Source organism: Melanostigma gelatinosum (genome assembly GCF_949748355.1).
Source record: "Melanostigma gelatinosum genome assembly, chromosome: 15".
NCBI lineage: Eukaryota > Metazoa > Chordata > Actinopteri > Perciformes > Zoarcidae > Melanostigma > Melanostigma gelatinosum.
In genome coordinates, this window is record NC_136648.1 from 22,974,220 (window position 1) to 22,980,214 (window position 5,995).

Sequence of the window (5,995 nt, forward strand, 5' to 3'; positions counted from 1 at the left end):
TCCATTGCACTCTAAATGTCACACCAGATCCCGACGACCCCTACACAGAAGACTGGGATGAAAACATGTCTCACCTTAGACCCACCATTCAGTGTCTACACATCTATTGTGGCCAGGAAGGAGTAGCATCAAGAGTCATTCTATCTCCCTTCCTTCGCTCATGGTACCAGCTGGATGTGGACTCGTCACCCCATGTCACTTTGGCTGTTGGTTTTGGCCATGAGGCCAGAGGTCTGGGGCCTATGATCAAGTGAGCACTAACTCTCACTTGGGAACCAACCACTACTGAAGGTCTGCTCAAAGCCAAGGAGGAGACCATGTGGAGATGGACAGCCCCTGACACTGTTGAACACACTTTACCGGAGCACCTCCCTTTGCCTCGTCACCATGGCAAATCGTGTTCAGATCATCCAGCTACAACTGCCTGTTTGGCTCAGGTCCCAGGAAGGTTGTGGACCTCAGGGGCCTATGACGTTGGCCGCCTGACTACGGAACCCATCAAAGTCACATTCACAGACCCACAGCAGCTTCCAGTGTACAGACCCCAATATCGCCTGAAACAAGAACAAGTGGAAGGCATTTGGCTGACGATTGAAGGCCTGCTCCAAGCCGGAGTCATTTACCCCACCTCATCAGAGTTCAACACTCCCATACTTCCGGTTCTAAAGGCAGGAGGAAAAGGCTGGAGAATGGTCCAGGATTTCCGCTCCGTGAACGAAATCACAGTTCCAACAGGTCATCCGGTTCCAGATCCCCATCTCTCTCTCAGCAACTTGAGCCCTACACACTCCCACTTCACAGTAGTGGATCTGGCCAATGCTTTCTTCAGTATCCCACTGCACAAAGACTCTCAGCCCATCTTCGCCTTCACCTTCAATGATCAGCAGTATACGTATGCCTCCCTACCCCAGGGCTACAGGTGCTCCCCAGGCCTATTCAACCACCACTTACGCCTTCATCTTGCTGACCTCGCCCTCCCAGAAGGCGTAGTTCTGATTCAATATGTTGATGATCTGCTTCTGGCAGCAACGTCAGCAGTTCTCTGCCTCGATTCCTCTGTCCGACTCCTCACTCTATTGGCCGAAAAGGGCTACAAGGTCAAACGTTCAAAGGTGCAGTTCACCAGACGCCAAGTGTTGTTTTTGGGTCGCAATGTTTCATCAGACGGGATCGGCCTGTCACACACGCACAGGGCCACCATCTTACAACATCCCCAACCGCTCACTGTTGCCACTCTCCTCTCATTCCTTGGCTTAACAGGCTACTCACGAGCCCATATCCCAGACTACACCAACCACACCACCATTCTCAGAGAGATGTTGAAGGAAGTGGGCACCAGAAATCTTACTGCCAACCTCACATGGACAGCAGAGGGTGAAGCAGCCTTCTCCCACTTGAAGCAAGCACTTGCACATGCCGCCGCACTCATGTCCCCAGACTACTCCCTACCGTTTCACCTTGATGTTTCCGAAAGAGACAGCCTACTCAATGCTGTACTCTTCCAGAAAAAGGGGGGTGAAAGACAGGTACTGATGTATCATTCATCAAAACTTGACGCTGTGGAAAATGGTCAATCCACGTGCGCAAGATATGTTGCAGCAGTGGCAAAAGCGATTGAAAAGACTTCTCATATTGTCATGGGCCATCCTCTGGAAGTACACACGCACCATGGCGTGGCGGCATTCCTGATGAGTAAAGAATTCACGTTCAGTGCCGCAAGGAAAACGAAGATTCAACACACTTGCACCATGTCACACATCACCTTTGTGCCAGCCACAAGAAACATGGCGGCTAACTTCACGGATGGACAACCACATGTGTGCGAGGAAGTTGCAGGACAAGAAAACAAATTGAGACCGGATCTCCAGAACACTCCCCACCTCACAGCTGAAGCCTGGCTGTACACGGATGGTTGCTGCTACAAAGGAGAAGAAGGGAACATTGCATCCTATGCAGTGGTCGAACAGAAGAGTGATGGCTATCACCAAACAGTGGAGTCAGGGATACTGCCACAACCCGCTTCAGCACAACTAGCGGAAGTGGAAGCACTGATTCAGGCTCTGAAGTGGAGCACGGACAAAATTGTAAATATCTTCACAGATTCGGCTTACGCCCATGGAGCGGCCCACATCGATGGCCCTGTATGGCGAAGACGGAACTTCACCACTTCAAATGACCACCCCATAAAACATGAAGCAGCTATGAGAAGGCTGGTAGAAGCAATCCAACTACCAAAGGGGGTGGCCATCATGAAATGCAAAGGACATGACACAATCAGATCACGAATCAGCGCCGGTAATGACGCGGCAGACAGAGCAGCCAAAAGAACTGGAGGCTACACACCTCGCCAAATGGTTATGAAGCCAACATCCGGCCCACCTGAGCTCACAATCGAGCACATCAAAGATCATCAAAAGAAAGCAGGACCGTATGAATGGTCCGAATGGACACGAAAAGGAGCCTCAAAAGACAAAGAAGGTCTGTGGAGAGCCCACGGCGGAAGAGTGGTTGCCTCAGCAGAACTGTGTGCAGCACTCCTACCAGGGGCCCACGGACCTACACACGAGGGAAAGAAACGGACATTGGAAAATTTAAAACAACTATGGTGGCATCCGCACATGGAAGCGATATCTTTCCTCTTCTGCGATGAATGTCAAATTTGTGGAAAATACAACCCAAGAAAACCATTCAAGACACCGATTGGATCTTATCCCGTGCCCTCAGCCTGTTTCCAAGACATCAGCATAGATTATACAGATATGGGACCAGAGAACAGAGTGCAGGGAAAGAGGTACATCTTGGTAATGGTAGACAGATTTTCAAGACGGGTGGAAGCAATTCCCACCAAGAGAGAAGATGCGCAGACAGTTGTAAAGTGGCTGCAGACAGAACTGATTCCCCGTTACGGAGTACCGAGATGCATCCGCTCCGATAACGGATCACACTTTAGCAACACCATGCTCGCACAGGTAGAGCAATTTCTGGGAATCACACACCGATTCGGGTCAGTCTATCACCCGCAATCTCAGGGCCTGGTGGAACGAGCGAATCAGACCCTTAAGGCCAAAATTGCCAAAGTTTGCGCGGGCTCCAAATTAACATGGGTTGAGGCCCTGCCCCTGGCCCTTATGGCCATGAGGTCCGGAAAAGGGGGAGAAACACATCTCTCCCCACACGAGATCATGACTGGCCGGCCGATGCCAGGTTCACCCAGAGATGGAGGTCATATGCCACCTCTGGATGTATAGCAGATTGAAATGTCTGACTATATGAGTGCCCTAACTTCTCTTGCTGAAGCTCTCTCCAAGCAGATCGAGAGGACTCGAGCAGTACCTGAAGCAGCGGCAGCTGGAAAGCAGATACAAGTAGGTGATTGGGTCAGGGTCAAGGTTCACAAGCGCAAGTGGACTGACCCCAGGTGGACTGGGCCGTACGAGGTGAAGGAGGTTACTTCACACTCGGTCCAGGTCAAGGGCAAATCAGGCGCCCCTTGGCACCACCTGACACATTGTGTCCCAGCACCGGTACCAACCAGAACACTGGGAGAAATTCGCATCGGGAACTTAGACGCTGTCTAGGGGACCCTCATGCAAACCCCGCCGACCGAGGTCGGCAGCGCTTCACCTGGAAAGGGGTGGGATGTGGGAAGAAAACTATAATGGGGGTGGGTATGGGCATACTAGTTGCCCTCCTGATCTGGGGAATAGAAACCAAGTATCAGACACACCAGCACCCATCTCATTCAACTGCCCCTCTTCCCTCTCCATCCCCGAATCAGACACACACCCGAACTAGACATAGCACCCCACCAGCTTCCGATCCAGACAATTCAGATGATAGGGACCTAAACATCGAGTTACAGCCATTGAATGAGTAGTTCCAAAACATAGAATTCACACCAAGCAGGTGTGAAAAGGGGGATTTGTGAATAAAATATACATTCATTCAATGTTAAACACAGCTTATACGCAGATATGTGAGTTCTAGTGCACGAAGGTCAAAAACTCCAGGCGGGGCACTCTAGCGCTCGCCTGAACAAAGTGGAAAGGACTAGAACTCTGAAGGATAGCCTTTGCCCCAGTTAAATATCACATAGTCTTACAGAGAACTAGTTTCAACTGCCTGCTCCATCTTAGAGATAGAAAGAGGCGCCCTTGCATATCTAGCGCCTAGCTTATCTAGTCGACCGAACATAACAATATGCTGTTACATCAACATTTCACACACACTGACGTTCCAGAGAAGGCGGATCCCGGACATGAGCCAGTGTGGGTGGAGATGCCCAGTGCTCAAACAGGCTGTCTGTAAGATAGAAACAGATCCGCCTCCTACTTAGTATTCAACCAATAGGCTTTCATCCGAAGAACCTATACACGGCTCGCGCACTCTGTCTAAGCGCCTTTTAGCTTTTCATTGGCTCCTACAGAGTGAACTTTTCTAGGTCCGTGCACGTTTAACTGCTGGACATAATACTTCTGTTACAAATAAACCTTATTGCTTGAATTGAGCTAAACGCCTCGACCTAAGTCTGTTCACCTGAGTTTTCTCCTCAACATGAGTTTTATTCTCAACACTTCTTTACTTCTGCAGGATTAAAAGGGTTCGCTTCGTGGATACGAACAAAGATAAAATAGACTGTTTGGTGAATTCGGCCAGCGAATATAACTGTGAAACCTAGGATTTTGATTAAAAGAAAGGGGAACAACGTTCCACCGATCCCTACGGGGATCGGTGGAAAAAGCATTGAGGGGGTAGCGAGCACACGCGATATGAGAACTAGACACGGGTGCTCCGGGAGAAAAAGACTTCCGGGAGGGTCTGGTCCTCCCGGAAGTCTTTTTTAGGGCGCTGATTGGCTACATTGTAAGTCACTCATTTATTTCTTTAATCAGTGATTGGCTAAGCTGCTTATTAGACCCGTCTTCCTTGGGCCAAATCGATCTGGCCCCAGCACGTGCACGCGCAGTAGAGACGTGCACGGGGACAGCTGAGAGGTGCACTAGCGGAGAGGACAAGCAGGGAAAAGCATTTATTTTGCACAGATATCCTATTTTACAAATATTACTGGGTATATTACATAGCTCAAAAACGCAAATATTGACAATTTATATAATTTATTAACATTATTTTTTTTTAAAGAAATTAATAATATTATAATTTTTTCTTTTTTGTGGCTCAAGGTGGGTGGGGCCAGGCCCCGTGGCCCTCTATTGGCCGGCCGCCACTGATTGTAATCTTCTCATGTTTTCACTGTTATTCAAATTAATATTTTGGTTACACATACATGAAGAGTTTGGCCTTACAGTAAGAAATGCGTAACAGTGGAACAAACTGGAGTTCAATGAACATTTGCCACATTGCACATGTCAATATTTCAAAAAATACCCATTGTAATAATGTTAGAACAATTTCAAACCATATCACCAAGCTGCTTTATGTAAAATGCAGTAAAACAATGTAACACTGAGTGTTGCAATCATTATAAACTAAACAGTTTTACAGTGAAACACAATTCGTAAATTAAAATAAAATTGAAATTAAAATTGTTTGTTCTTTCCATCTGTGATTTTTGCCGCCAACATTAGTGGCATCACCTTAGAGGATTCTGGTGGCAAGTCCGTGCCCAAAGAAGGGGAGGAGAGTCAGGAAGGGGGCACGGAACAGATGAAGATTTCCGCAGGGATCCGTCAGCTGGGAATGAGAGCGAGTCCAACAATGTGAAAAACACTCTGAACAAACTGTCACAATGTCTCACAAGAGGTGAGAGTGGACAGATGGCTACATTCCATGAAACTAAAATGAATCTAAAGCAATTTGTATGTACTGCATGGATTCAAACGACCAACATCTAATAATTACATTCCATAATGGAATAAAAATGAAACTTGTGGTGTAGAATAAAGGGTGGTTTCTATGTATATTCTTTGGTGCCATACACCTGTTGCCTCTCGTCCATCATGACACGAGAGACGGCACTTCAGCTATATCGCTGCCC